Source organism: Rhinopithecus roxellana, chromosome 11 (genome assembly GCF_007565055.1).
Source record: "Rhinopithecus roxellana isolate Shanxi Qingling chromosome 11, ASM756505v1, whole genome shotgun sequence".
NCBI classification, from domain to species: domain Eukaryota; kingdom Metazoa; phylum Chordata; class Mammalia; order Primates; family Cercopithecidae; genus Rhinopithecus; species Rhinopithecus roxellana.
Window position 1 is genome coordinate 122,936,453 of NC_044559.1, and position 11,656 is coordinate 122,948,108.

The 11,656-nt window shown below is 38.8% G+C and overlaps 1 pseudogene; it reads left to right on the plus strand.

Moving 5' to 3' along the window:
- LOC115900324 overlaps window positions 1-11,375 on the plus strand; it is a 142,796-nt pseudogene extending 131,421 nt beyond the window's left edge.
- Window positions 11,376-11,656: the final 281 nt, after the last annotated feature.

Sequence of the window (11,656 nt, forward strand, 5' to 3'; positions counted from 1 at the left end):
TTAAATATTAAGGCTTGAGAATAAACTTATTTGACTCCATATCTCATGTTCTGAAAGAATTTTCTGAGGTTTAGACTCCCAAAACTCTGAGTGGCCCCACCCCATGGCATTTAGGCACAGCCCATGAGTTGCACACCAGTGGCCCCACGAATCAAGGAGGTGACCCTGGGTCCATAGTTCCACCTGACATTGCCCTAGTTGAGGCTCTTTGAGGTGGTTCTCTCCCCAAAACACCACTGTAAATTGCCCTAGTCAGGTTCTCTGCAGTGGCCCCACCCCTACAACAGTTCTCTGCCTGGGCCTGAGGCCCTCTGGGGTGGCTAAAAAGCTAAGCTATAATAGCTCCATAATGTGAAGTTTCAAAATGCTTGGCAGACAAAGGTCTTCCAGGAGGATGCTCTAAGAATAATAATAAGTGTTGAATGAAAAGTGATACCTCATGATCTCACTTGTATGTGAAATCTAAAAGAGTTGAATTCACAGAAATAGCAAGTAGCAAGTGGTTACCAGATGCAGGAAATAGGAGGTAGATGGAGGAAGGGGAGATGTTGGTCAATGGGCACAAAGCTAAAGTTAGTTGGAGGAAGAAATTCTGGTGTTCTCTTGCAGAACAAGGTAACTATATTTGATAAGAATGTATTGTACATTTATAGTGAAACTAGATCATTTTAAATGTTCTCACTGCAAAGAAAACACAAATATTTGAGGTTGAGGTATGCTAATTACCCTGATTTGATCATTCTACAATGCATGCATCTATCAAAATATCAATTTGTACACCATAAATATATGCAATTACTATTGGTCAATTAAAAGTAAAATAAAACTTAAAAAAATGAAAATCTCCAATTGTTTATATCCTGGAGTTTCTGCTGATACGGACACAGCTACATGATCTAACTCTAGAGGAACCCTTTTTGGGAAGATAGAAACAGTAGAACCATTGGTGGCTAGACTTGACAAAATTAGAGATTTGAGGGACTTTAAATTCCCAGCAGGCCTCTCCTTTAAGGCATTTGTCACATTCTGAAGCTGTTCATGGAGGAAGCCTATCAATCTCAAAAAAACAAAACAAAACAAAAAACAATAAAAAAGAAAAACAAAAAACGAACTACTCAGCTCTAAGGTCACACAATAATTACATAAGTCATAAGTTCTAGAGTCAACGAGTTGGACTAACCTCAAATGGGCGTTTTCAGAGTCTCCCTTGACTGGTAGTTGACCAAGAGATGTCTGATTTCGCTGAGAAGCAAAGCCAAAATTCCAGATTTCTGGGTAGCGAGGAGCCGAAGACATTGTGATTTCAAATAAACCCTTGGAATCCATGTTCTTGGGGACAGGAACTAACCAGAGTTAGGCAAAGTTTTAATGAAACTTTAACCCAGCCTTGATCCAGCTAAGTCCGTAACAAACAAGATAATGAGCCCCTAGTCTTTGATTAGCAAAGTGTTGATTCTCTGTTGTAGATATCACCATCTGACGCTTCTAATTTTTTAAAAATAAACCATATCTAGCACACAACTAAAATGTAATGAATATATTAAAAGTATCAGTTTTATATTGTCACAATAATGCTATGCACCAAAATAAATAAATAAATAAATACTCAGCTTTAAGGCCATACAATAATTACATAAATCATGAGTTCTAGAGTCAGTGAGTTTGACTAACCTCAAATGGGCAGTTTTCAGAGTTTTCCCTGACTGCCAGTTGACTGAGAGATGTCTGACTTGGCTGGAATAAACTGGTGGATTTGGCTTTGCTCCTTGTGCCTCATTCCCCAGCAAGCTCCTGTGTCCCTATTCTTGTGACACGGGCAGAGGAGCAAAATGGCAAGAAGAAACATACAGGCACTTTTTCAAGCCTCTGCTTGTGCCATTTTGCTAACATGGCCAAAGTCAGCCCTGTGGCTACTCCTAGATTCAAGTGGCAGAACGCTCTGCCCAATGGAAGGAAACTGGGAAGTTAAAAGGTGAAGTGTGAGGACAGAGGGAGGGGTAAAACTCAGGGTCTTGACTGCAATAAATCCACTACATCAAGAATAAGATGGCATAAACCGTAAATAACAGGGAAGAACACAACAGCAACTTGTGATCCAACTGCTGTATTAATTGACAATGAATTTAAAGTAACTGTTGGGTACATTCAGAAAATAGAAGAAAGAATGTAAAAATATATAAACATTTAGAGGATTTTCAACAAAGAACCAGAACTTACTAAAAGTAATTGAAAGGATACTATAAAATAAAAAATATAAAATATATGATATTAAGAACTCATTAAGATCTTGGGGACATGAGTAAGATAGCAAAATAGGAGGTCACCCCCTCTTTTCCCCAATGACAAGAATTCTGCACCCATCCGCAGACAAAAATCTCTTTGTGGGAGCCTTGGGATTCAGGCAGGACATTGTGAAATCCTTGAGTAGCTCAAAACCTACAAGTTTCATTTTGAGAGTGCAGTTCCCTGATTAGGGAACTGGCTGGGAATATCACCCACCCATGCCACCAGGTCAGGCTTGTCAACATCAGTCTTACAGCATATTGTGAATTAGCCCTGAAGCTTGAGTTAATTAGCCCCTCCCAGCTGTGGTCTGGAAGCAGTTCTGCCCAACTAAGATTCTACTGGGAGACATGACCACCTGAGTTTCCATGGGAGGCTTGCCAAACTTTTTCCCAAAGTGGATTCTCAAATGACCCTGGATCTTATGCCCCTTTTGTATAGAGACTGATAACGGTTCTGCTTGCCTGAGGACCCAGAGGGAGACACGTCTAGCAGTGACCCTATAGGTAATGCCCTGACTTTGGTCCCATTATAGATTTTGAATAACCCTTAAAAATTGGCTCCAGTCTTTCTCAACTAGAGTCTAAAAATAAGACTGCTAACCCAGGAACCCATCAGGAGATATGCCTAGTTACGATCCTAGAGACAGACCTGAACTTCTCAGTCTCAGCTGCGGGCCTTGAAACAACTTTGTATCTTAATTCCAGCCATCTCAAATCATGGACCAGGGCAGTACAACCAGCCCAGGGCAGATCATCCAACCAGTGATCCAACAGGAGCTCTCTCAGAGACTCAGAAAAGGCCACACTCATCAGCATACTAGGCAAATTCTGAAGCAGTACATCATATCAACACCAGCTCCAGGGTCTTGACTGAGAACTTAGAGATGGTCCAGTTCACCCAGGGACCAGATAGAACCCATGCCCATGAGAACCCCTGGAAAGAGGCCTGTTGATTATGGTGTCTACTGCAGACCCAATATCAGCCACATGACCTGGATCCAACACCACTCTACTGCCTACTGCAATCCCAGAGGCCATCTCCTTAATCCAAAGACCCAGTAGGAGAGGATCTTAACTTGGCAAATCCAGTCTGTAAAGCCTGAGAGATGAATTTGCTCCTTTCAATGTATAGACATCAATGCAAAGCTACACAGATAACAAATAATCACACAAACATTATACCACCTAAGGAAACTAATAAAACTTCAATAAGTGACTCCAAAGAAATGGATATGTGTGGATTGTCTGAAAAATAATTCAAAAGAATTACCCCAAAGAAGCTCAATGAGATGCAAGAAAATACACAGACAACTAAATAAAATTATACAAATATTAAATGAACAAATAAAGAAGTTTAATATGGAAATAGGAACCATAAAAAAACTCAACAGAAGCCCTAGAACAGATGAATAATATTACAGAACTGAAAAACTCAGTTCTAACAGTGGACTTGATCATGCAGAAGAAAGAGTTAGTGAACACAAAAGTAAGTCACTTGAAAGTAACCAATTAGAGCAATAAAAAAACTGAAAAAGAGTGAAGAAAGCATAAGAACCTATGGAACACCACCAAACATATGAATATAGGCATCCCTTGGTACTCACAGGAAATTGGTTCTAGAACCCCTCATAAATATAAAAATCTGCTGACACTCAAGTCCCATGTATAAAATGGCATAGTATTTGCACATAACCTATGCATATCCTCACAAAATGCTTTAAATAATCTCTCCATTACTTATAGTACTTAATACAATGTAAAAGTTATGTAAATAGTTATTATACTGTATTGTTTTCTAGTATTATTTTTATTGTTTTTAAAAAATATTTTCCATCAATGGTAGGTTGAATCCATGGATGCAGAACAAGCAAATATGAAAGATCAACTGCATACAAACTACTGGAATACCATGAAGAGAAGAAAGAGACAAAGAGGTAGAAAGTTTATTTAAATAAATACTGCCTGAAAACTTCCCAAATCTTGAGAGTGATATGAATATACAGTTTCAGGAGGCTCAAAGCTTTCCTAGCAAGATCAATTTTAAAAAAAGAATACTTTGAGACACATTATAATCAAATTGTCAAAAATCAAGAAATACAGGCTGGGCGCGGTGGCTCAAGCCTGTAATCCCAGCACTTTGGGAGGCCGAGACGGGCGGATCACGAGGTCAGGAGATCGAGACCATCCTGGCTAACACGGTGAAACCCCCGTCTCTACTAAAAAATACAAAAAGCTAGCCGGGCGAGGTGGTGGGCGTCTGTAGTCCCAGCTACTTGGGAGGCTGAGGCAGGAGAATGGCGTAAACCTGGGAGGCGGAGCTTGCAGTGAGCTGAGATCCGGCCACTGCACTCCAGCCCGGGCGACAGAGCGAGACTCCGTCTCAAAAAAAAAAAAAAAAAATCAAGAAATACAGAAAAGAGACTCTTGAGTAAAGGAAGAGAGAAGAAACTTGTCACATAGAAAGAATATTCCATAAGGCTATCAGTAGACTTCTCAACAGAAAGCTTGCAACCAAGAAGACAGTAAAGGGACATATACAAAATTTTAAAAGAAAACCAATCAAGAATATTTTGCCCAGTAAAACTATCCTCCATAAATGTAGGAGAGACAGTGATATTCAAAGACAAATAAGCTGAGAGAGTTCATCACCAGGAGACTGGCCTTACCAGACTGCTTAAAAGCATTATTTGGATTGAAATAGAAAGATAGCCTGGGTGTGTTGGCTCACGCCTGTAATCCCAGCACTTTGGGAGGCCAAAGTGGGTCGATCATGAGGTCAGGAGTTTGAGACCAGCCTGGTCAATATGGTGAAACCCCGTCTCTACTAAAAAATGCAAAAATTAACTAGGTGTGGTGGCATGTGTCTGTAGTCCCAGCTACTTGGGAGGCTGAGACAGGAGAATTTCTGGGACCTGGGAGGCGGAAGTTGCACCACTGCACTTCAGCCTGGGCGAGCGAGCAATATTTAGTATAAAAAGATAAAAGAAAAAGAAATAGATAATAAGTAACTGTGTGAAAACATATTAATGTATAAAATTCACTGGAAAAGGTAGATATATAGTCAAATTCAACATACTCTAATACTGTAAAGGTGGTATGTAAATCACTCTTAGTTTTAGTGTAAGAATTAAAAGACAAAACTATTGAAAACAACTATAACTATAAACAATTAGTTAACAGATACACAATATAAATAGACGTAAAGAATGAACCAATAGCATAAAATTTCAGGAGAGAAATAAAAGTGTAGACTCTTTGTATGCAATAGAAGATAAGATACTATTAGCTTAAATTAGGGCATTGTAACTATAAGTCATTTTAATCCAAACTTCATGGTAACCACAAAGAAAAAAAAACTCTAGTACATACACAAAAGAAAAAGGAATCACAGCGTATCACTACAAAAATGCAACAAATCACATGAAAACGTGGCAAGATTGGAAGAGTGGAACAAAAGAACTACAAAACTAGAAAAAAAAAATTAGCAAGATGGCAATAGTAAGTACTTACCTGTCAATAACTACTTTAAATGTAAATGGATTTAATTCTGTAATCAAAAGAGTTAGAGTAGCTGAATGAATAAAAAGACAAGATTGAATAATATGCTCCCTACAAGAGATTCACTTTAGCCTTAAGGGCACATATAAACTGAGAGGTAGGAAATAATAATAATAAAATGATAACCACAAGAAAATAGAGGTGGCTATATTTATATCAGACAAAATAAATGTTAAGTCAAAAACTGTAAGAAGAGACAAAGAAGGTCATGATATTACAATAAAGAGGTTAATTCATCAAGAGGACATAAGAATTTTAAGTATGTGTACACCCAATATCAGAGCACCTAAACATGTAAAGCAAAAATTAATAGATCTGAAGTATGAGATACACTGCAAGAATATAATAATAGATGAATTCAAGACTCCTACTTTCAACAATGGATAAATTATTTAGACAGAAAATCAGTAGGGAAATAGTGGATTTGTACAACGCTTTAGGCCAAATATACCGAACAGATAAATGCAGAAAATTCCATCCAGCAGCAGCAGGATACACATTCTTCTAAAGTGCACATGAAACGTTCTTCAGGGAAGATCACATGTTAGGCCACAAACAAGTTTTAAGAAATTTAAGAAGCTTGAAATCGGCTGGGCGTGTTGGCTCACATCTGTATTCCCAGCACTTTGGGAGGCCGAGGTGGGCAGATCGTGATGTCAGGAGATTGAGACCATCCTGGCTAACACAGTGAAATGTCGTCTCTACTAAAACTACAAAAAAAAAAAAAAAAAAAAAAAAAAAATTACCCGGATGTGGTGGCAGGCACCTGTAGTCCCAGTTACTCTGGAGCATGAGGCAGGAGGATGGTGTGAATCGGGAGGTGGAGCTTGCAGTGAGCTGTGATTGCACCACTGCACTCCAGCCTGGATGACAGAGCGACAGAGTGAGACTCTATCTCCAAAAGAAAAAAAAAAAAAAAAAAGAAGAAGAAGAAGCTTGAAATCTGTCCACAAATGAAATAAAAGTAGAAATCAGTAACAGGAAATGTTTTGGCAAATACATGGAACTTACACAAAATGTTCACCACAATCAATGGGTCAAAGAAAAAAATTAAAAGTAAAATTAAAAAAATCTTAAGACAAATGAAAATGGAAACACAAGATGTCAAAACTTATGGGATGCAGCAAAAGTAGTTCTAAAATTGAAGTTTATAGGATTAAATGCCTACATCAAAAAAGAAAGACCAAAAATAAATAATAGTACACCTCAAAAAACTAGAAAAAGAAGAACAAATTAAGTCTAAAGTCAGTGCAAATACGGAAATGATAAATATCAGAGCAGATACAAATGAAAAAGAGACAAGAAAGACAATATAATAGACGTATTAAACTACAAATGGTCCTTTGAAATGATAAACAAAATTGACAAACTTTTCACAAGACTAAAGAGCAAAGAAAAAAGACTCAAATAAATAAAATCAGAAATGAAAGAGAAGATATTGTGAATATTACCACAGAAATACAAAATATAATGAGACTACTATGAATAATTAGAGTTACACACAAAGTTGAATAACCCAGGAAAAATAAATAAGTTCTTAGATGTAAACAACCTACCAAGACTGAATAAAACAAAATGGAAAATTTGAACAGATGAATAAGGAATAAGGAGACTTGAATGAATAATAATGATAACAAAATCTCCTACCAAAGAAAAGAACAGATGTCTTCATAGCAGAATTCTACCAAGATTTATAGAACTAATAATACTAACCCTTCTCAAACTATCTCAAAAAATTGAAGAAGTACATCTAAACTCATTTTACAAAGCCAGCATCAAAACATCACATTGTACTCCATAAATACACACAATTCTTATGCATCAATTAAAAATAAATTTTAAAAACTTATTAAGAACCCATTGGGATGGGTTTAAAAGTTCTTTGGAAACATTCAAATATAAGATTAGTGAGTTAAAGATCGCTAAATTTAAAACATAAATTTAAATTTTAAACATAAAATGTTTAAATTTAAAACATAAAATTCAGATGAAAAAGAATGGAAAGTGAGACATTACACATATACATAAATATATAATATATGTATATATAATACATGTGTTATATAATGTCTCCTATTCTCTTTTATTATCTGGAAAAGATATTGTAGGAATATGTATATGTATGCATAGGTATGTATACATATATGTATATGTATTCCTACAATGTTTTTATAATGCAGTGTTTTCTTCACAAACTAATAGCTCTCTATTTGCAAATCCCTGTGCTTGACAGTTAAGGCCTTTTATTGAATGGTTTATTAAATGTCCTGCAGGGCCCATTGGTCTTTATATCCTAATGTGCACAGAGAACATTAATACTGTCTTTTGGAAACTTGTATGTCTTCTAAATGTTACCCGTTTTTAGTGATTTTCCACAAGAAATTCATCCAGTTAAAATCTCCCATAGTGGTCATTGCCATCACTGTATTTATTTTATTTTTTTAGAGATAGGGTCTCACTTTGTTGCCAAGGCTGAAGTGTAGTGGCATGATCATAGTTCACTATAAGATTGATCTCCTGGGCTCAAGCAATCCTCCCACCTCAGCCTCCTAAGTAGCTGGGACTACAGCTGCATGCCACCTCACCTGGCTATTTTTTTTTTTTTTAGAGATGAGGTCTCACTATGTTGCCCAGGGTGGTCCCAAACTCCTAGCCTCAAGTGATCCTCCTGCCTCAGCCTCCCAAAGTGTTCAGATTACAGGTGTGAGCCAGCATGCCCCGTCTATTTTTTAATAGTATTGTACAATTTAGCATGTATGTTTCATTTGCTTTGTTTGACTATAACCTACCTAAGGACAGAGATTAAGTTTAATGTTAAGGATAAGTCAGAAACACAGCTGATCTCACATTTCTGTGTCAGCACGAGACAAGCAAATAAATTGCTGAGGGGAAGCACCACAATTCCTGATTCTAAATAAAATAATTCTCTCAAGGGTTTTCTTTTCTCTTCTTTTCTGTTTTCTTTTTCTTTTTTTTTTTTTTTTTTTTTTTTTTTTGAGACAGTCTCACTCTGTCACCCAGGCTGGAGTGCAATAGGGCAATCTTGGCTCACTGCAAGTTCCGCCTTCTGTTAGCCAGGATGGTCTCGATCTCCTGACCTGGTGATCCACCCGCCTCGGCCTCCCAAAGTGCTGTATTACAGGCGTGAGCCACCACGCCCGGCCTCAGGGGTTTTTTGTTTTGTTTTGTTTTTTGAAACGGGGTCTCGCTCTATCGCCCAGGCTGGAGTGCAGTGGCGCAATCTCGGCTCACTGCAAACTCCACCTGCCGGGTTCATGCCATTCTCCTGCCTCAGCCTCCCGAGTGGCTGGGACTACAGGCACCCACCACCATGCCCGGCTAATTTTTTTTGTATTTTTAGTAGAAACGGGGTTTCACCGTGTTAGCCAGGATGGTCTCCATCTCCTGACCTCGTGATCCACCCGCCTCACCTGCCAAAGTGCTGGGATTACAGGCCTGAGCCACTGTGCCTGGCCAGGGGTTTTCTTACACATGAAGAATGAGATCAGGCCACAATAACATTCCAATAGCTTACATTGGAAATTTAGTAAAAACCATTCTGTGGGGAGAAGAAAAAACACTGGGCTAGGACTGGCTCATCTAAGCCAGTGAGTCGCAAGTGAGGGTGATTTTGACCCCACTTGACAATGTTCAAAGACATTTTTTATTGTCACAAATGAGGGCAGGCGAAGCTACTGGTATCTAGTGAGTAGAGACCAGAAATTCTCCTAAACATCCTACAATGCACGGGACAGCCATTGTATTTGTCTGTTCTCATGCTACTAATAAAGACATACCCAAGACTGGGTAATTTATATAGGAAAGAGGTTTAATTGAGTCACAGTTCCACATGGCTGGGGAGGCCTCACAATCATGGCGGAAGAGCAAGGGGTGTCTTAAATGGTCTGGGACCAAAGAGAATGAGAGCCAAGGGAAACTGGAAACCCCTTATCAAACCATCAAATCTAGTGAGACTTACTCACTACCACGAGAACAGTATGGGGGAAACTGCCCTCACGATTCAATTATCTCCCACCGGGTTCCTTCCACAGTATGTGGGAATTATGGGAGCTATAATTCAAAATGAGATTTCAGTGGGGACACAGCCAAACCAAATCAGTCTGCCACATCAAATAACGATCCAAGCTTGGACATCAATAGTGTCAATACTGAGAAACCCGGATCTAAGCCCATTCTTCACTTTATTTATTTATTTATTTATTTTTGAGACGGAATCTCCCTCGGTAGCCCAGCCTGGAGTGCAGTGGCACGATCTTGGCTCACCACAACCTCTGCTTCCCAGGTTCAAGTGATTCTCCTGCCTCAGCCTCCTGAGTAGTTGGGACTACACGTAGGGTGCGCCACCACGCCCAGCTAATTTTTGTATTTTTGGTAGAGATGGGGTTTCACTGTGTTAGCCAGGATGGTCTCGATCTCCTGACCTTGTGATCTGCCCACCTCAGTCTCCCAAAGTGTTAGGATTACAGGCGTCAGCCACCGTGCCTGGCCCCTTTCTTCACTTTTCTCTCTTTGCTACCACCTGCCATTTGATACACTTATTTTTCTCACAAAGCCACACAAACATAAATGTATTAATGTAGGCTTTATGTGAGAAGGAGAGGATATACCTGTATATATGTCAGTCTATGAAGGTATCTGTTTTGAGAAGTTATTCTAGAAAGAGAAAATTTAGTTTATTTCATCATTTAGTCACACATGAAATGAGTTTATTTTTAATATTTGGATTATTCATGGAATGTATACAAATCCTATCACCTATGACCAAAGATCACTAAAATATTTGTCCGTTGTCCTGTCATTTTCCTCATTTGCTTGCTTTGAATCTTGGCAGGCCTTTACTTCACTCATGAGTAACAAATCTGTTGCTATTGGCCAGTATGTTCATTCAAGCCAAAGAGAAAAGGAAGATATCCTTGTCCCAATGAAAATGATTTCACACTGGAAACTGTCATTTGCATTCTTTTCTGAGGTCAGATGCCTCCTTACTAATTTAATTACCTGTAATTTGACAAATACATTTTTCACAAATGGTAGCTGTAAAGATGTTGTCTTTAGAAATCTGTACATCCATGTGAAAACTGTCACCTCGCTCTTAAACATATCTTCATCTGAGAGAAGAAAATGATTCTAAAATTACAGTGCTTTCTGTCAACTGGGAAGTAAGGCACAAAGCAGAAGTGTTTAATTATTCTGACTGTGATCCCCTCAACCAGTTAATTTTCCTAAAGCAAGAACTCAGCTCTGCCGTGACTTTGGTTTTACAAATGGCAACCTTTCTGACTTCAGGTTCCTTGCCTGCCCTGGGGATCCCCAGCTTCTGCAGAGCCTGGAGACAGTGCCAGCGGTGTTGCAGAGCCAGCCTTCTCTACATCCTCACCAATACCTGTCAGTTTCCAGTTCTGGATTGCACCCATCCCCAGAGAGGGCCACTCTGCCTGCAGGCTTCCCTTTGGCATGCAAATCGTGGTGACATCAGAGAGAGGTAGCACTGAACCCACGGAGAGTTTTTAACTTGGGTTTTTTCTCCATGGAAGGAGAGAATCTATGGTGCTATTTTTATCTTGAGAAGTTTCCATGTTGAAAATGAATGCAGGAAGAAAGATTTAGCTTCCAACATATAAAAGCTTATTTTTCTCTCTCTTGCTTTATGGGAGTAGATAACGGCCTTTCCTGAAGAGCTGTGGTATAGGAAAGGCTGACTTGTCCTAAATGAGTCTTGTCAATGACCAGGCTACCATTCTCCCAGGATATCTTCCTGTGTTAGAATGATACATTCTATCACTTCATCAACC